This window comes from Engystomops pustulosus, chromosome 6 (assembly GCF_040894005.1).
Source record: "Engystomops pustulosus chromosome 6, aEngPut4.maternal, whole genome shotgun sequence".
Taxonomy (NCBI): domain Eukaryota; kingdom Metazoa; phylum Chordata; class Amphibia; order Anura; family Leptodactylidae; genus Engystomops; species Engystomops pustulosus.
Window position 1 is genome coordinate 1,269,694 of NC_092416.1, and position 22,036 is coordinate 1,291,729.

Consider the following 22,036-nt stretch of genomic DNA (forward strand, 5'->3'; position numbering starts at 1 on the left):
ATGAGTGGAGCAGAACCCCCACAGTGCAACAGAGATATTCAACATAATAATCAGCAAAATAATCCCCCCCCCCCCCCCCCGGGGCAGGTCTATGATGTGAAGATTAGATGATCCACCGTCTGTCTGATAAATATAGTAACATGGACAGAGGGGAGATTTATGAAGCATGTGCCTGCAGCAACCAATCACAGCTCAGCTTTACAGAATTCCTGAGCGCTGGTATAATGAGAGCTGAGCTGTGATTGGTCGCCCTGGGCTCATTCTTACTCTTCAGCTGCTTCATAAATCTGCCCCAGAGTGATCCCTTTAATTTCCAGGATGATCTATTAGATCTGATCTTATCTATTTGTTATTGCTGCATTTGCAAACAAATGTTTTACATAAAATTTTTTTGATGACCATTTGCATATTTTTAATTGGGTCATTTTAACCCTTTAAGGACCAGGATAAAAGTTCTGTCTCAGAAATACTACAAGCACTACGTGATTGCAATTCCTCCATCATGACCCTCACCAATTAGAAACGGAAACATCAATGATAAGGGGGGATTTTAAATAAATTTAAGAAAAAATGAAGGAAAACAACTCCAAAATGGTAGAATTGATGGAAGATATGTCAATATTAAAGAAAGAGGTCAAGATATTAAAGGAAGGGAAAATATCTCTTCAGAACAAAATTGACAAATTGGAAGGCAGGTCGCGTAGGACTAACCTACGTATTATCGGTATGCCAGAGGGGGCAGAGGGGAAGGATCCCCAAGAGTTTATAGAAAAATGGATAAAGGAGCTTGTGGGTGGAGAGCATCTGTCCCCCTTATTCTGTGTAGAGAGGGTCCATAGAGTACCGGGGAAGCCCCCACCCCCGGGCGCTCGAGCAAGACATTTCTTAGTAAAATTGGTAATCTCCAAAGACAGAGACAGTATACTGAGAAGACTAAGGGGAAAGGGGGATGTGTCTATTGCCGACGCAAAAGTCATGGTTTTTCCAGATTATTGTAAATCAACTCAAGCGAAAAGGAAAAATTTCCATGACATAAAAAAAGAGATTGCAGAAAGCTAATTTGCGATACTCCCTCTTGTTCCCCTCCAAACTCAGAATCATATACCAGGAGAAAGTGAATTTTTTTGTTACTCCGGAGGAGGCAATGGAGTGGTTAGACTCCAAGGGCTGGTAAGGTCCTTTGGCCCCCAGTTATATGAATAAGAGGATATGATAAGTGATTCGGCCTAATAAGGCTTCTGGTCCTTATGTATCAAATTGTCATAATTTAAGGTTGTGGGTGATTTGGGCATGGGGGTGGGGCGAGAGTATGGAGTAGTGGGGTTGGATGAGTAGAGATCCGCAGGAAGACTGTGGGTCAATCGTGGGGTGGGATGCTCAGTCAGCAAGGGTAACTCTTTTTCTTCTCTCCTCTTTTTTCTCTCATCCCGGTTCTTTTTTTTTTCTCTCTTTCTCTCTTTTCTTTCATGGGCAGGTGTAGGTGAGAGAGAGAGAAAGAAGAGTGTTAAAGTTTTGAAATGGAAGGTTAGAGGCCTCGGGGACTCCATAAAAAGATTAGCCATCTTTGACTGCATTCAGCGACACTTACCGGCCATAGTAGTTCTCACAGAGACACATCTTACACCCGAGACTTTATGGAGGGTTAAACAAAACGATTGGCACACAGTATCATTCATGCCACTAGAATTGTCCAGGGTGTTAGTATTCTTATACATCAGAGAACAGATTTTAATATTATAAGAGTCAAAATCGATGAATATGGCCGGTATATTTTTATTGAGGGAACCTGGAGGGCTTACGTTGTATACTCTCCCTGGTGTATATCCCTCCACCTTACACACATGATATTATTACATGTCTAGTCCTGTTTATGGAGAGAGGCCCTGATTGCCCGGTCCTGTCTTGTAGGGACTAAAATTGTGTGATGGACGGGAACTTAGATAGAATTTCGAGGGATGGTTCAAAGAAAGTGGATGGGACTTCCCCCCTGAAAAAGATATGTGACGAGGAGGGTTTGGTGGATGTGTGGAGAAAGAAATATGCAAATAAAGCGGGATGTTCATGTTTTAGTAACACACACAAAACGACGTCACAAATTGATCTCGCTTTATGCAATACTAGTTTCCTCGAATATATAATAAGGATGAAGTACGAGCCAAACAGCATCTCGGATCACCATCTCATGATTGTTGATATAGAACCAAAAAAAGGTGCAGCAGGATACTCTATGCCATTTTGTGTAAATGCCCACTGGTTAGCGATTCTGGACATTGATTCGGAGTTGATGGAGGTAATTAGGGAATTCTGGGCAGCGAACAAGAGAGAGTCAGATGTTAGAACTGTCTGGGATACATTAAAAGCCTTTATTCTGTACAACAAGATACAATGGGCTCTCAGGAAGATAAATACAAGCAACAAATACAAAGTTGTAAAAACGAATTTAGTTCCAACCCCTCTCATTATAATTTTGAAAAAATGAAAAGATGCCCACAAGGGTTATACAGATTTTTTGTTGGATAAGGCGCAGCATGCTGCACCTATTTGCAGGTCATAAAAAAAATTTTGAGAGGGGGGAAGCCCAGGAAGACCTTATCCAAGATTATTTGGAGCCAAGAACCAGATCGAGGGATCAGCACGATTAAAACCAGAAAAGGCAACATCACCAAGGACCCGGGTGAGATTCAAGAGGAATTTGTCACCTCCTTCTCGAATTTGTACACAGCCCTAAAGGGGAGGTGGGAAAACAGGCAAGGCGTTAGCAAGGGTTATCAAAAGTCAAGAACCGAACACGGGGATAAGGACAATTCGAAGTAAAAGTGGCCAAATTTCTAATGAACCAGGGGAGATACAAGGGGAATTTGTCAATTTATTTTCAGATTTATATTCCTTCCAAATATCGGTAGGACAAGAAGAAATTAGAAGTTATTTAGAGAGTTCAGACCTTCCCCAAATAACAGACCAACAGAAGGGACAACTTGATACGCAGATTACTGAAGAAGAGATAGGGGAAGCACTGGACTCGATTTTGGGCAATACTGCCCCAGGTTCCGATGGATTGCCCTTCGAAATGTATCGGAGATGTAGGCAGGTTCTGCTGCCCATCCTCTTGGAGGTTTTATATTGTTCACTCAGGGAAGGAAAGTTACCGACCTCCATGAGAGAGGCCATGATTGCTCTAATACTAAAAAAAAGAAGAATGAGCTCGAGGTTGAGTCATATCGCCCCATCTCATTATTAAACACCGGCGTTAAATTGTTGGCCAAAACATTGGCATTGAGATCGAGGACGGTGGTGGCGGATATAGTACATCCGGATCAGTCAGGCTTCATCCCTGGGAGACATGGGGCTAATAACCTGAGAAGGATTTTCGCAGGGATTCAGATGGGCCGGGGGGGGGGGGGGGCGCTCCATCCTGTCGATAGATGCTGCAAAGGTGTTCAACAGGGTGGAGTGGGTCTTCCTCTGCGAGACTATGAAAGGTTTTGGATTTGGACAGGAATTTATGGGCTACATCCAATTATTATACTCGGAACCTACGGCCAGGATTAGAACCAGCTGGGGATTGTCGGATGAGATTAAAATATCGAGAGGGACGAGGCAGGGATGCCCAGTATCCCCCATTTTGTTCGTATTATTCTTGGAGCCACTGGCAATTAGGTGTAGGAATAATCAGGATATAGTTGGATGGGGTTGTGGTGGCTCGAAGAATAAAATCTTACTATACGCTGATGACATTGTCTTCACAGTCAATCAGACGGAGAGATCAGTTCGGGCGATTATGGACACCATCCAGAGCTTTAGTGAGAATTCGGGATTCAAGGTCAACTGGTCAAAATCACATATTCTCCCTTTGGATGACTTTAAAGTGGATGACACTAATGAATTGAATGTTTTAGCGAGAGGAGAAAGTATAGAATATCTCGGCATAAAAGTATCAGAGAACCCCAGCACTTATATAGATAACAATCTGGTCCCTTTAATACAACAGTCATGGATAAAATGATGACTGTCACAGGTAGATAGAATGGCACTTATAAAGATAATTATTCTGCCCCAGTTGCTGTATATTATTACAGTTACTCCTATTTGGATAAAGAGTAAATTCTTCAAAATCATTGAGAGGTTAATGACTGATCTTATATGGGGAAGGAAGAGGGTAAGAATTAAACTGGAAGTATTTTACAAACCAAAGGGTAAGGGGGGGGGGGGGGGGTCTCTGCCTAATTTCTTTTTGTATTTTGTATCGGCAATATTACAATATCTGGTGGGTGGAGCTGATGAATTAGTTATTGGGGAAATAGCACGAGTAGCGGGAATAGACACTAGGAATGGAATAGTTTTATTATCTACACGTAGAAGTTTACCAATATGCAGTTGTTTTCGAAAAACAAAATTCTCACCATTATGGCAGAACGTAAGATTAAAGGAATTAGAGAATTTTCACGGTAGGACTTTTTGGGAGCATAAAGGAATCCAATATATTTCACAGATGTTTGTAGATGGAAGATGAATCCCCACAGTGAAAGAATTATATAATATTCATGATACAAACTATTATGTCCAGTTACCACATAGAATAGGGAAGCTGAGGGATAAGCAGAGTTTAAGGATAGGGAATCACAATATAATAGAATTTTTGGGGAAAGTTAGAGGGGGGGGGGAATTATCTAAAATATATAAATTTATTATAAATAATATCAGGGAACCAGACACACATATAAGTAAACATTGGACGAACATCTTCCAAAATATGAACAGTGTATGAACAGTGTATGAACAGTGTATGAACATTGTATGAACATTGTATGAACAGTGTATGAACAGTGTATGAACAGTGTATGAACATTGTATGAACATTGTATGAACAGTGTATGAACAGTGTATGAACAGTGAATGAACAGTGTATGAACAGTGTATGAACAGTGTATGAACAGTGTATGAACAGTGAATGAACAGTGTATGAACATTGTATGAACAGTGTATGAACAGTGTATGAACAGTGTATGAACAGTGAATGAACAGTGTATGAACATTGTATGAACAGTGTATGAACAGTGTATGAACAGTGTATGAACAGTGTATGAACAGTGTATGAACAGTGTATGAACAGTGTATGAACAGTGTATGAACTGTGTATGAACTGTGTATGAACAGTGTATGAACAGTGTATGAACAGTGTATGAACAGTGTATGAACATTGTATGAACTGTGTATGAACATTGTATGAACATTGTATGAACAGTGTATGAACATTGTATGAACAGTGTATGAACATTGTATGAACAGTGTATGAACAGTGTATGAACAGTGTATGAACATTGTATGAACAGTGTATGAACATTGTATGAACATTGTATGAACATTGTATGAACAGTGTAAGAACAGTGTATGAACTGTGTATGAACAGTGTATGAACAGTGTATGAACATTGTATGAACATTGTAAGAACAGTGTATGAACTGTGTATGAACATTGTATGAACATTGTATGAACAGTGTATGAACATTGTATGAACAGTGTATGAACAGTGTATGAACTGTGTATGAACATTGTATGAACAGTGTATGAACAGTGTATGAACAGTGTATGAACAGTGAATGAACAGTGTATGAACAGTGTATGAACAGTGTATGAACAGTGTATGAACAGTGTATGAACATTGTATGAACAGTGTATGAACAGTGTATGAACAGTGTATGAACAGTGAATGAACAGTGTATGAACAGTGTATGAACAGTGTATGAACAGTGTATGAACAGTGTATGAACAGTGTATGAACATTGTATGAACAGTGTATGAACTGTGTATGAACTGTGTATGAACAGTGTATGAACAGTGTATGAACAGTGTATGAACAGTGTATGAACATTGTATGAACTGTGTATGAACATTGTATGAACATTGTATGAACAGTGTATGAACATTGTATGAACAGTGTATGAACATTGTATGAACAGTGTATGAACAGTGTATGAACAGTGTATGAACATTGTATGAACAGTGTATGAACATTGTATGAACATTGTATGAACATTGTATGAACAGTGTAAGAACAGTGTATGAACTGTGTATGAACAGTGTATGAACAGTGTATGAACATTGTATGAACATTGTAAGAACAGTGTATGAACTGTGTATGAACATTGTATGAACATTGTATGAACAGTGTATGAACATTGTATGAACAGTGTATGAACAGTGTATGAACTGTGTATGAACATTGTATGAACAGTGTATGAACATTGTATGAACAGTGTATGAACATTGTATGAACAGTGTATGAACAGTGTATGAACAGTGTATGAACATTGTATGAACAGTGTATGAACAGTGTATGAACTGTGTATGAACATTGTATGAACAGTGTATGAACATTGTATGAACATTGTATGAACATTGTATGAACAGTGTAAGAACAGTGTATGAACTGTGTATGAACAGTGTATGAACTGTGTATGAACATTGTATGAACATTGTAAGAACAGTGTATGAACATTGTATGAACAGTGTATGAACATTGTACGAACAGTGTATGAACATTGTATGAACAGTGTAAGAACAGTGTATGAACATTGTAAGAACAGTGTATGAACATTGTATGAACAGTGTATGAACATTGTACGAACAGTGTATGAACAGTGTATGAACAGTGTATGAACATTGTATGAACAGTGTATGAACAGTGTATGAACAGTGTATGAACAGTGTATGAACAGTGTATGAACTGTGTATGAACATTGTATGAACAGTGTATGAACATTGTATGAACATTGTATGAACAGTGTAAGAACAGTGTATGAACATTGTAAGAACAGTGTATGAACATTGTATGAACAGTGTATGAACATTGTACGAACAGTGTATGAACAGTGTATGAACAGTGTATGAACAGTGTATGAACAGTGTATGAACATTGTATGATTATTGTATGAACAGTGTATGAACAGTGTATGAACAGTGTATGAACAGTGTATGAACATTGTATGAACAGTGTATGAACTGTGTATGAACAGTGTATGAACAGTGTATGAACAGTGTATGAACATTGTATGAACAGTGTATGAACAGTGTATGAACTGTGTATGAACATTGTATGAACATTGTATGAACAGTGTATGAACATTGTATGAACAGTGTATGAACATTGTATGAACAGTGTATGAACAGTGTATGAACAGTGAATGAACATTGTATGAACATTGTAAGAACAGTGTATGAACTGTGTATGAACATTGTATGAACATTGTATGAACAGTGTATGAACATTGTATGAACAGTGTATGAACAGTGTATGAACTGTGTATGAACATTGTATGAACAGTGTATGAACATTGTATGAACAGTGTATGAACATTGTATGAACAGTGTATGAACAGTGTATGAACAGTGTATGAACATTGTATGAACAGTGTATGAACAGTGTATGAACTGTGTATGAACATTGTATGAACAGTGTATGAACATTGTATGAACATTGTATGAACATTGTATGAACAGTGTAAGAACAGTGTATGAACTGTGTATGAACAGTGTATGAACTGTGTATGAACATTGTATGAACATTGTAAGAACAGTGTATGAACATTGTATGAACAGTGTATGAACATTGTACGAACAGTGTATGAACATTGTATGAACAGTGTAAGAACAGTGTATGAACATTGTAAGAACAGTGTATGAACATTGTATGAACAGTGTATGAACATTGTACGAACAGTGTATGAACAGTGTATGAACAGTGTATGAACATTGTATGAACATTGTATGAACAGTGTATGAACAGTGTATGAACATTGTATGAACAGTGTATGAACAGTGTATGAACAGTGTATGAACAGTGTATGAACTGTGTATGAACATTGTATGAACATTGTATGAACAGTGTATGAACATTGTATGAACATTGTATGAACAGTGTAAGAACAGTGTATGAACATTGTAAGAACAGTGTATGAACATTGTATGAACAGTGTATGAACATTGTACGAACAGTGTATGAACAGTGTATGAACAGTGTATGAACAGTGTATGAACAGTGTATGAACATTGTATGATTATTGTATGAACAGTGTATGAACAGTGTATGAACAGTGTATGAACATTGTATGAACAGTGTATGAACATTGTATGAACATTGTATGAACAGTGTATGAACAGTGTATGAACAGTGTATGAACAGTGTATGAACATTGTATGAACAGTGTATGAACAGTGTATGAACATTGTATGAACAGTGTATAAACAGTGTATGAACATTGTATGAACATTGTATGAACATTGTATGAACAGTGTATGAACATTGTATGAACAGTGTATGAACAGTGTATGAACAGTGTATGAACATTGTATGAACAGTGTATGAACAGTGTATGAACATTGTATGAACATTGTATGAACATTGTATGAACAGTGTATGAACATTGTATGAACAGTGTATGAACAGTGTATGAACATTGTATGAACAGTGTATGAACATTGTATGAACAGTGTATGAACATTGTATGAACATTGTATGAACATTGTATGAACAGTGTATGAACAGTGTATGAACAGTGTATGAACAGTGTATGAACATTGTATGAACATTGTATGAACAGTGTATGAACAGTGTATGAACATTGTATGAACAGTGTATGAACAGTGTATGAACAGTGTATGAACAGTGTATGAACAGTGTATGAACAGTGTATGAACATTGTATGAACAGTGTATGAACATTGTATGAACAGTGTATGAACAGTGTATGAACATTGTATGAACATTGTATGAACACTGTATGAACAGTGTATGAACATTGTATGAACATTGTATGAACAGTGTATGAACAGTGTATGAACATTGTATGAACAGTGTATGAACAGTGTATGAACATTGTATGAACATTGTATGATTATTGTATGAACAGTGTATGAACAGTGTATGAACAGTGTATGAACAGTGTATGAACAGTGTATGAACATTGTATGAACATTGTATGAACAGTGTATGAACAGTGTATGAACAGTGTATGAACATTGTATGAACATTGTATGAACAGTGTATGAACAGTGTATGAACATTGTATGAACAGTGTATGAACAGTGTATGAACATTGTATGAACATTGTATGAACAGTGTATGAACAGTGTATGAACATTGTATGAACAGTGTATGAACATTGTATGAACAGTGTATGAACAGTGTATGAACATTGTATGAACAGTGTATGAACAGTGTATGAACAGTGTATGAACATTGTATGAACATTGTATGAACAGTGTATGAACATTGTATGAACACTGTATGAACAGTGTATGAACATTGTATGAACAGTGTATGAACATTGTATGAACAGTGTATGAACATTGTATGAACAGTGTATGAACATTGCATGAACAGTGTATGAACAGTGTATGAACAGTGTATGAACAGTGTATGAACATTGTATGAACATTGTATGAACAGTGTATGAACAGTGTATGAACAGTGTATGAACATTGTATGAACATTGTATGAACAGTGTATGAACAGTGTATGAACAGTGTATGAACATTGTATGAACAGTGTATGAACAGTGTATGAACATTGTATGAACAGTGTATGAACAGTGTATGAACATTGTATGAACAGTGTATGAACAGTGTATGAACATTGTATGAACAGTGTATGAACAGTGTATGAACAGTGTATGAACAGTGTATGAACAGTGTATGAACAGTGTATGAACATTGTATGAACAGTGTATGAACAGTGTATGAACAGTGTATGAACATTGTATGAACATTGTATGAACAGTGTATGAACAGTGTATGAACATTGTATGAACATTGTATGAACAGTGTATGAACATTGTATGAACAGTGTATGAACAGTGTATGAACAGTGTATGAACATTGTATGAACAGTGAATGAACATTGTATGAACAGTGTATGAACATTGTATGAACAGTGTATGAACATTGTATGAACAGTGTATGAACAGTGTATGAACATTGTATGAACAGTGTATGAACATTGTATGCTTAGAAGCAATCAGTCTGATTCAGTTCAAAATAATATATAGATTGTACTACGCTCCGGCTATAATCAATCGGTTTAAGAGAACAAAGAACGTAAAATGCCCGAAGTGCCAGGAACATAATGCAGATTTCCTCCACATGATGTGGAGCTGTAATGTGGTCCTGGAACTCTGGGAGGATATATACAGAGGTAGGACGTGTATCAGGACTGTGCTGGGAAATACGTGTGATATCGCTGGTACCTCACAGCAGGTTAGATGGTTGGGAATGGCACTACAGGCGGCTCGCTGTATACTGATTTATAATTGGATGTCCCCTAGAAGACCATCCATAGCAGAATGGCAGAAGAGACCAGATAGAATACAAAGGTTTGAAAAAATTAAATATATAGAATTAGGAAAGGAGGAAAGGTGGCAAAAAAGATGGCGAGACGATAATGTAGAGAACTAACTGTGAGGAGGAATTATCTGTGTATCTTTTTATTTTATTTTTTTTAATTTTTTATTTTTTCTCCGCTGACTGGGAGGGAAAGGAAAAGTAAGAGGGAATGTGAGGATAAAGAATAGCACTAAGGTATCAGGTATTTATTGTTGTTGTTAAGGTGATTATAAGTGACAGTGTGATGGTTACTTCTGATAATGTATAGTGGATTATTGGAGACGTATAGCATATCTCTAATGTACTAAAAGGTTATTTAACACTGGGTTGATATCTTGTGATTGTTAAAACTATCCCTCGCTTTTGATTAATGTTTTTTGTAATATTTATGGAAAATTTGAATAAAGAAAATGAAAAAAGAAAAGTAATAAATCATTTTGTTCTCCTTTCTAGTTTTTTTCCCTTTTTCCTTCCTTCTGCTGCTGACTGAGGTCGGGTGCGATTGGTGGGGGGGTTATTGTAGACTTTGAAGGCCAAGATAGTCACGTACTTTCCAATGTTACACAATATATATAATATATAATATAATCAGTGTTTATCCGATCATAATCCGTTGTTGCCACTGGACAAGGAGTTACATTGTGTATCATTTGGTGTTTTTCATTGTCTTTTAGATTGTATACGTTTGTTCCATCACTGTAAACCTATTGACAGCATTATTAACTTTTGTTTATATGCTTTAAAAAAACGAAATAAAGAAATTTTAAAACAGAAAAAAAAAAAAAACAGGACCTGGCCCTTTTTTTGTTTTTTCATTTCCATTTTTCACTCCCCTCAATCAAAAATCTATAACTTTTTATTTCTCCATGTGCAGAGATGTGCGGGGGCTTGTTTTCTTCATAGTGACGGGGTATAATATTCCATGTCGTGTCCTGGGAAGCTGGAAAAAAATTAAAAATGCACTGAAAATGGCGAAAAAATGCATTAGCTCCGTTTTTTTGGATGTTACGGCTGTCACTGAGTGCCCCAAATGACAGGTCTACTGTATTTTCTGGGTCGGTGTGATCCCGAGGATAACACATTTATAGGTTTTATAAGGTTTTCATCCATTTACAAAAATTAAAAATTAGAATCTTCTGGCACTAATAACTTTTTCATACTTCAGTGCCCGGAGCTGTGGGTGGGGTCATTTTGTGCAGCTTTTGATGACTGTTTCAATGCTATCATATTAAGGACTGTACGACCTTCTGATCACTTTTTATTGATTTTTTTTATATTTTTCAAAATGGGAAAAAAATGCCATTTTCGACTTTGGGCGCTATTTTACGTTACGGGGTTAAACACAATGAAAAAACTTTAATATATTTTGATAGATTGGGCATTTTCGGACGCGGCGATACCGAATGTGTTTATGATTTTTACTGTTTATTTCTATTTATATCAGTTCTAGGGAAAGGGGGGGATTTGAATTTCAATTTTTTTTATTATTATACATTTATTTTTTTAATAAAATTTTTTTTACATTTTTCTTTTTACTATTCTTCAGACTCCCTAGGGTACTTTAACCCTTGGTTGTCTGTACGTACCTATCATATACTAAAGTATGGCAGTATATGGGGATTTGCCTCCTCCTTCATTACAATGTGCACATTGTAATGAATGGACAAAATGAGTCAGCCTCGGGTCTTTGGAAGACCCGAGGCTGTCATGGCGACAGATCGACGCTCCCCGATGACGTCACGGGGGGTGCTGATCTTCGGCAAGATGGCGGTGCCCATGCTAGCACCGATCCCGGGTGTTACTGGTAAGGGTAAGTGCATGTGCAGCAGAGACTTCCCGGCTATGGAGAGGACTCGGCCCTTGATCCCTCTCGATCCCTCACGTCACGGGTCGTGAAAAGGTTAAATATATAAAGCGGGTTTATATTTTTCTATTTTTCATTTTTTTTGCGCCTAAAATTTTTCTATTTTGCACCAAACTTGTAGATAGATGCGATCATTCTCAAAACCTCACCTCAAAAGATGGAGACAGCTACAAAACACTCACTCTAACAGACACGACTACATAACACTCACTCTAACAGACACGACTACATAACACTCACTCTCTAACCTAAGCACAGAAATAGAACAGGAACACGAGCAACCAAAGCACAAACCCCACAGCGATAGGAACTAGTAATACAGACAGTCCCCGGGAATACAAACAAATCTTATGAACACCCTTCTCCCCGGATACTCAGCAACTTACTGCCCTTCCTGATCAAACCGAAAAGGGAAGTCACTGCATAAATGTGGAGCGCAGGGTCCAAGACGCCCCAAAATAATTTCACTCTCCACCATACGAGGAGTTTAGAGGCAGTAGAAGTACAGCCGCAGGGAATAACTGTCATACATTCAGCAGGCGACACATGAATCCCTGCTCAGAAAACCCTACTCTCAGCTAAAAGACCCTTCTTGGCTGAGGAAAGACTTTATCCCTAAAGACTACATGTTAAGCAAGAACACAAATACCAATCCAGCATACATTATGGGATGGGAAAAAGACCTCAAAACAACTTTCTCTGACTAACAAATCAAAACTACCCCTAGAAACTCACATGGGTTCTCCAAATGACAAGATGGTACAACACCCCCGCTATACTGAAACCAAAAGGGTTAACAGTAGAGATGAGCGAGCATACTCATCCGAGCATTAGCGTACTCGCAACTGCTCGTTGCTCGGACGAGTATTTCGCCAGCTCGAGAAAATGTCATTTTTAGATTTAGATTTTTGGCGGCCAGAAACAGAGCCAATCACAAGCCAGGAGACTCTGCACTCCACCCAGCATGACGTGGTACCCTTACACGTGGATAGCAGTGGTTGGCTGGCCAGATCAGGTGACCCTGGAATAGACTAGCCCCTGCCTGCGCTGCTCGGATCATTCTGTGTCTGGATGCCGCTAGGGAGAGAGCTGCTGCTGGTCAGGGAAAGCGTTAGGGTGTTCTATTAGAATAGTGTTAGGCAGGAGTGAGTCTACAAGTACCCAACAGCCCTTCTTAGGCCTACAATAACGTTTTATTTTACTTTTTTTTGTTTGCTTGTGGCTGGGCTTGCTGGCACTAGTAGTGCAGCTAGTACCATATTGTGAGGAATTTGCAGGGGGACTTGGGACCGTTGTGTTTAGCGTCCAACTACTGCAGGGGTCAGAGGCCGTGGTCCTGGGCGGGGTGAGACACCACCTGCTGATGAGGGAGCAGGGGAACGCCGCAGAGCTACACTCCCTAGGTTCATGTCTGAAGTTACTGGGACTCGTGGTAGAGCACTGTTGAGGCCAGAACAGTGCGAACAGGTGATGTCGTGGATTGCGGACAATACTTCTAGCCATTTATCCACCAGTCTTCCACGCAGTCCACCCATGTCACCGAAATCAGCACTCCTCCAGCTCCTCCACCTCAGCCTCCTCCCCCCCAGTCTGCCCCCTCCCAGGAAAATTTGGCATTTGAACCCCACATCTGGACCCTTCCCAGAGTCACAAACCACTTGTCCGGTTGCTGCTGAGCTCTTTCCCGATGCCCAGGTTTTCCACCGGTCGCAGTCTGTGGGTGATGATGACATTGTTGACGTAGTGGAAGAAGTGTGTAGAGAGGTGTCGGAGGGCTAAATTTTCAGAAGTCTGCAGGTTCTTTAAAGAGACATCAGATGACCAACGGACTGTGGTGTGCAACCTGTGCCAAACCAGGATCAGCAGGGGTTCCACCACTACCAGCTTAACCACCACCAGTATGCGCAGGCATATGAATGCTAAACACCCCACTCAATGGCACCAAGCCCGTTCACCTCCGGCCGGGCACACCACTGCTCCTTCCCCTGTGTCAGCTGCTAGTCAGCCCCCTGCCCAGGACCCCGGCCCAAACACCTCCCGTGCGAAAGCCGCACCTTCGCCTCCACGATCCTCCACAGCGTCCACCAATGTCTCCATGCGCAGCGTCCAGCCGCCACTACTTTTCCCGATGTGCCGTCCCAGCCCTGCACCAGCACGTGTCAGACAACATCATCCGTGCCCTGACCAACGCCGTTTCTGACAAGGTCCACCTGACCACGGACACGTGGACGAGTGCTGCCGGGTCACTATATATCGTTGACGGCACATTGGGTTAACTTGGTGGAGGCTGGGACCGAGTCTGACCCTGCGGCTGGTCATATACTGCCGACGCCGAGGATTGCGGGGCCTACCTCGGTCCAGGTCTCTCAGGCCTACTATGCCTCCTCCTCCTCCCACCCCTCCTCCACCTCCTCCTCCGAATTACCATCCGTGGGCATGGCGCCATCAGTCGGTAGCTCTAGGCACAGCAGCAGTGCCGTCGCTAAGCGGTGGTGCTCAAACTGCTGAGCCCAGGCGCCCAAGAGCTATTACAGGCAGGGCCGGATTAAAGTTGGTGGGGGCCCCTGGGCGCAAAACATGGTGGAGGCCAACATTGAATGTAGTCCAGACAGGGAACAGCAATTGCTATATACCGCTCCCAGGCAATAACCTTATACAGCCTCCCCAGTAATCACTATATACAGCTCCCCACTGCAACCACTGTATACAGCTCCCCACTGCAACCACTGTATACAGCTCCCCAGCAATCACTACATACAGCTCCCCCAGCAATCACTATATACAGCTCTCCCAGTAATCACTGTATACAGATCCCCCAGCAATCACTATATACAGCCCCCCAGTAATCACTGTATACAGATCCCCCAGCAATCACTATATACAGCTCCCCAGCAATCACTACATACAGCTCCCCCAGCAATCACTATATACAGCTCCCCCAGTAATCACTGTATACAGATCCCCCAGCAATCACTATATACAGCTCCCCAGCAATCACTACATACAGCTCCCCCAGCAATCACTATATACAGCTCCCCCAGTAATCACTGTATACAGCTCCCCCAGCAATCACTATATACAGCTCCCCCAGCAATCACTATATACAGCTCCTCCAGTAATCACTGTATACAGCTCCCCAGCAATCACTATATACAGCTCCCCCAGCATTCACTATATACAGCTCCCCCAGCAATCACTATATACAGCTCCCCCAGCAATCACTATATACAGCTCCCCCAACAACCACTGTATACAGCTCCCCCAGCAATCACTATATACAGCTCCCCCAGTAATCACTATATACATCTCCCCTAGCAATCACTATATACAGCTCCCCCAGTAATCACTATATACATCTCCCCTAGCAATCACTATATACAGCCCCCCAGCAATCACTATATACATCTCCCCCAGCAATCACTATATACAGCTCCCCCAGCAATCACTGTATACAGCTCCCCTAGCAATCACTATATACAGCTCCCCCAGCAATCACTTTATACAGCCCCCAGCAATCACTATATACAGCTCCCCCAGCAATCACTATATACAGCTCCCCCAGCAATCACTATATACAGCTCCCCCAGCAATCACTATATACAGCTCCCCCAGCAATCACTATATACAGCTCCCCCAGCAATCACTATATACAGCTCCCCCAGCAATCACTATATACAGCTCCCCCAGCAATCACTGTATACAGCTCTCCCCAGCAATCACTATATACAGCTCCCCCAGCAATCACTATATACAGCTCCCCCAGCAATCACTATATACAGCTCCCCCAGCAATCACTATATACAGCTCCCAGTAATCACTATATACAGCTCCCCCAGCAATCACTATATACAGCTCCCCCAGCAATCACTATATACAGCTCCCAGTAATCACTATATACATTCCCCCTATTATAACTATATACAGTGTCCCTATAATAACTATATACACCCCTATGATAACTATATACAGTTCCCCTATTACAATACAGTCCCCTATAATAACTATATACACCCCCCTATAATAACTATATACAGTTCCCCTATTACAATATACACCCCCTATAATAACTATATACAGTCCCTCTATAATAACTATATAAACCCCCCTATAATAACTATATACAGTCCCTCTATAATAACTATATAAACCCCCCTATAATAACTATATACAGTCCCTCTATAATAACTATATAAACCCCCCTATAATAACTATATACAGTCCCTCTATAATAACTATATACAGGCCCCTATAATAACTATATACACCCCTATAATAACTATATACCCCCCTATAATAACTATATACAGTGCCCCTATAATAACTATATACAGTGCCCCTATAATAACTATATACACCCCCCTATAATAACTATATACACCCCTATAATAACTATATACACCCCTATAATAACTATATACACCCCTATAATAACTATATACCCCCCTATAATAACTATATACAGTGCCCCTATGATAACTATATACAGTGCCCCATAATAACTATATACACCCCCTATAATAACTGTATACACCCCCATACTAAATATATACAATCCCTTTATAACAACTATATACAGATTCCTATTATTGCTATATACCCCCCACATAATAAATATACGACCCCCCCCAATAATAACCATATACAGTTCTAGATATAATTCCCCCCCCCCCAATAACAACTATATACAGTTCTAGATATAATACTAAAATTGTACTCACCCTCCATCGTTCCCACAATGCGCCCTGTCTTCATCCTCCCTCGCGCTGTCAGGGTGGAGATCGGATGTAAACAAAGATGGCGGCGCCCTGCTACAGCCCGCGCCGTGAGTCGCGCCGCGGTGATGTCACATTCTGTGATGTCACACTCTGCGACGTTACCCGGCGGCAGGGCGCCGCCATCTTTATTTACATTGGATCGTCTCTGTCAGAGCAGGGAACTTATTGTTCCCTCGCTCTGCCATAGACTGAAGGCAGAAACATTGGCAGGATTTGGCCCGCGGCCTGGGGAGCCCGGAGCCGAATATATTGCTGGCGATTCGGGCAGTCATGCGAAGGCGAAGTGGCCCCGGGAGCCCCCCCTATGATCCGGCTCTGATTACAGGGCATCACGGCGCAGACTGATCTGTGGCTGGCACCGCTGAACCTGAAGCCAGGCATGGTTGTGTGTGACAACGGCCGTAACCTGGTGGCGGCTCTGCAACTCGGCAGACTGACACATGTGCCATGCCTGGCCCATGTGTTAAATCTGATATTTCAGCGTTTCCTCAAGACATACCCCAATCTGTCTGATTTGCTCACGAAGGTGCGCCGCATCTGTGCACATTTCAGGAAGTCCAGCACAGATGCTGCCACTCTCAGGGCAGCGCAGCGCCGCCTCCAACTGCCCGCTCACCGACTGTTGTGCGACGTGCCCACGAGGTGGAATTCAACATTAACCATGTTATCCAGAGTTTACCAGCAGCGCCGAGCGATTGTAGACTGCCAGATGTCAACTTCCACCAGAACTGGTAGTCAGGTCAGTCAGCTTCCTCAAGTCTACAATGAGGAGTGGGCGTGGATGTCTGATATCTGTCAGGTGCTGAGTAACTTTGAGGAGTCAACACAGATGGTCAGTGGCGATGCCGCCATCATCAGCCTCACCATCCCGCTGCTTGGCCTGTTGAAAAACTCTCTGGTCAGCATGAAGTCGGAAGCTTTGCGCTCGTCACAAGAGACGGGGGAAGAAGCTTCCCTTGTTGATAGCCAAAGCACCCTCAGGTCTGTTTCTCAGCGCATATCGGAGGAGGTGGAGGTGGAGGAGGATGAGGAGGAAGAGGAGGAGAATGTTGGCGAGACACAAGAGGGGACCATTGTTCAGCGTGTATGGGCAGAAGAAGAGGAGTTGGAGGAGTTGGAGGAGGAGGAGATGGACAGTCAGGCCAGTGAGGGGAGTGAATTCTTGCGCGTTGGGACTCTGGCGCATATGGCAGATTTCATGCTAGGCTGCCTATCCTGTGACCCTCGCGTTCAAAGAATTTATTCCAGCACCGATTACTGGGTGTTCACTCTCCTGGACCCACGGTACAAGCAAAATCTTTCCACTCTCATCCCTGGAGAGGAAAGGAGTGTGAGAATGCATGAATACCAGCAGGCCCTGGTGCACAAGCTGAAACAGTATTTCCCTTCTGACAGCGCTAGCGGCAGAGTGCGTAGTTCTGCGGGACAAGTAGCGAGGGAGAGTAGGCGAGCAGGCAGCTTGTCCAGCACTGGCAGGGGTACGCTTTACAAGGCTTTTGCCAGCTTTATGTCACCCCAGCAAGACACTGTCACCTGTCCCCAGTCTCGGCAGAGTAGGGCTGATCTTTACAGAAAGATGGTGAGGGAGTACGTAGCTGACCATACCATCGTCCTAAATGATCACACAGCTCCCTACAACTACTGGGTTTCAAAGCTGGACATGTGGCACGAACTGCCCTGCCTGCCCGTGTTGTCCGAGCGGGTTTTCAGTGCAGCTGGTGGCATCATCACCAATAAGCGTACACGCCTGTCGACTGACAGCGCTGACAGGCTGACGCTTATCAAGATGAATAAAGCCTAGATTTCTCCGTATTTCCATTCTCCACCAGGTGAAAGAAGGTGAAAGTCGTCTCCATAGCTGCCACCACACATTGTCTGCATAGATGCCTCCAAACATTGTCTCCATAGCTGCCACCACACGTTGTCTCCATAGCTGCCTCCAGACGCCGTCTCCATAGCAGCCTCCACATGTTGTCTCCATAGCTGCCTCCACAAGTCGTCTCAATAGCTGCTTCCACACGTCGTCTCCATAGCAGCATCCAGACGCCGTCTACATAGCCGCCTCCACACGTTGTCTCCATAGCAGCCTCCACATGTCGTCTCCACAGCTGCCTCCACATGTCGTCTCCACAGCTGCCTCCACATGTCGTCTCCATAGCTGCCTCCACATGTCGTCTCCATAGCTGCCTCCACATGTCGTCTCCATAGCTGTCTCCACATGTCGTCTCCATAGCTGTCTCCACACATTGGGGCAGATTTACTTACCCGGTCTATTCGCGATCCAGCAGCGCGTTCTCTGCCCTGGATTCGGGTCCGGCCGGGATTCATAAAGGTAGTCTCTCCGCTGTCCACCAGGTGGCGCTGCTGCGCTGAAAAGCATCGGAACGCGCTGCAGTTCACCGAGCCGGGCTGAGTAAAGGTAAGTGCAAGCTCTGCGACAGATTTTTTGTTTTAAATGCGGCGGTTTTTCCGAATCCATCGGTTTTTCGTTTGGCCACGCCCCCCAATTTCTGTCGCGTGCATGTCAGCGCCGATGCGCCACAATCCAATCGCGTGCGCCAAAATCCCGGGGCAATTCAGGGGAAATCGGCGCAAATCGGAACTATTCGGGTAACATGTCGGGAAAACGCGAATCGGGCCCTTAGTAAATGACCCCCATTGTCTCCATAGCTGCCACCACATGTTGTCTCCATAGCTGCCTCCAAAAGTCGTCTCCATAGCTGCCTCCACATGTTGTCCCCTTAGCAAACGAGCTGTGTCAGGCTCATTATGGATACGTTATGGAACTTGGTCACTCTGTCGCCGCCATGCTGTGTTATCGACTAAATATACTGTCAACCTTTTGTTCACATAGGAAATCATTTCAACACTTCTTGCACACCTCCTTTGGTTCCTCTCTGCCACCCATTGGTTTGAAGCCGGAGTCCATTTAGGGTATGTCGCCATGACACTCTCTAGCCTGCCGCTGCTGCCGCTGCCTCTGCATGCCGTCCCCTATAGTGTCAGGGTCAATTATTGGATGTTTTAGATGCTATCTAGCCTCATTCGGTCACTCTGTCATGGCCATGCTGTTGCCCATAATTTTGGCATAATGGTGCGATTAAGCAGCCTCAGAGGCATCCATGCATGCCGCCCCTGCTGTTTCCTGTCCATTTCCGTGGTGTTTCCATCATTTTCTGAGGTTTCCAGGTGTTTGGCCAAGCTTCCCTGTGCAGATCCTTGGTCCCCTTGAAAAATGCTCGAGTCTCCCATTGACTTCAATGGGGTTAATTATTCGAAACGAGCACTCGAGCATCGGGAAAAGTTTGACTCGAGTAACGAGCACTCGAGCATTTTAGTGCTCGCTCATCTCTAAATATAACCTTCACCTTGACAAAGGCAGAACAGGACTTGTAGTTTTGCCCTGTACTGTATAGAGAGACGTCCAGTCGAGCTCTAGAGTCATACAGTGTTACGTGGGGAATACAGATTTGTAGAATCTTCCAGCAGGCAACATGCGCCGCAGCTCAAAACCTTTTTGCAATGTTGAATTTGATTCCCCTAGTGCAATAGCCCAGAACACTGCCCGACCATCTCACGAGCCCAGAACACTGCCCGACCATCTCACGATCCCAGAACACTGCCCGACCCTCTCACGAGCCCAGAACAGTGCTCGACCCTCTCACGAGCCCAGAACACTGCCCGACCATCTCACGAGCCCAGAACACTGCCCGACCCTCTCACGAGCCCAAAACACTGCCCGACCCTCTCACGAGCCCAGAACACTGCCCGACCCTCTCACGAGCCCAAAACACTGCCCGACCATCTCACGAGCCCAGAACAGTGCTCGACCCTCTCATGAGCCCAGAACACTGCCTGACCCTCTCATGAGCCCAGAACAGTGCTCGACCCTCTCATGAACCCAGAACAGTGCCCGACCCTCTCACGAGCCCAGAACAGTGCTCGACCCTCTCATGAACCCAGAACAGTGCTCGACCCTCTCATGAACCCAGAACAGTGCTCGACCCTCTCATGAGCCCAGGACACTGCCCGATGCTCTCATGAGCCCAGAACAGTGCTCGACCCTGTCATGAGCCCAGAACACTGCCCGACCCTCTCATGAGCCCAGAACAGTGCTCGACCCTCTCATGAACCCAGAACAGTGCTCGACCCTCTCATGAGCCCAGAACACTGCCCGACCCTCTCATGAGCCCAGAACACTGCTCGACCCTCTCATGAGCCCAGAACACTGCCCGACCCTCTCATGAGCCCAGAACAGTGCTCGACCCTCTCATGAGCCCAGAAGAAGACAAGCTTATTGGGAAGTAGCGAGCACAATCGTAGGACCTCAGGGGTAATTGTTATAGGATGATTTACCACTGCTACAGATTAGGAGATCATATGGAGATTATATGGACATGTATGGGTCATATATAGATGGGGGATGGGCCCTTACATTGATCACATCTGGATACTGTAACTTGAGACCTTGTGTTCCTTTATCACTGACCAACATATTATTAGATCTACATAATCTCACACAATTGTGAAGTCCAATGTGTCTAATTGTGTTATATCTTTGTTCTTATCACAAAAGCAAAAAATTATCCTCACTTACCAAACACTCGGAGCTGGTAGGTTCCTCTAATAATGGGCGCAGCTGGTGGAACTTGTGTATATAGAGTATAATCTCCTGCATCCTCAGATGTCACATTGTGTATTCTCAGGGACCCATCAGGAAACACCTCACATCTTCCAGAGAGATTAAAACTACAAACAGGACTCGATGGAGGGAAAAACTGTGCCACTTGTTGATTCTTAAAAGTCCAGGTGACGATAGAATTTTCCGGAACTGACAAATTCACATGGAATATAACCGAACCCCCCAGCGCCGCGTCCACCACATGCACAGACGACGCGGCCACAGAACCTGCATATAAAACACAAAGAGAGAGACTGAAGACCAGGAAAGATCCGGACATAACATCTCCTCTCACCTGACCACAGGACTGACCCCACACACTGCGGCCATATCACTACAC

The 22,036-nt window shown here is 42.9% G+C and overlaps 1 protein-coding gene across 1 annotated transcript in view; it reads right to left on the bottom strand.

The window, feature by feature from the left end:
• LOC140065248 (cell adhesion molecule CEACAM1-like) overlaps positions 1-22,036 on the bottom strand; it is a 196,729-nt gene that overhangs the window by 136,880 nt on the left and 37,813 nt on the right. The window lies entirely within an intron of this gene.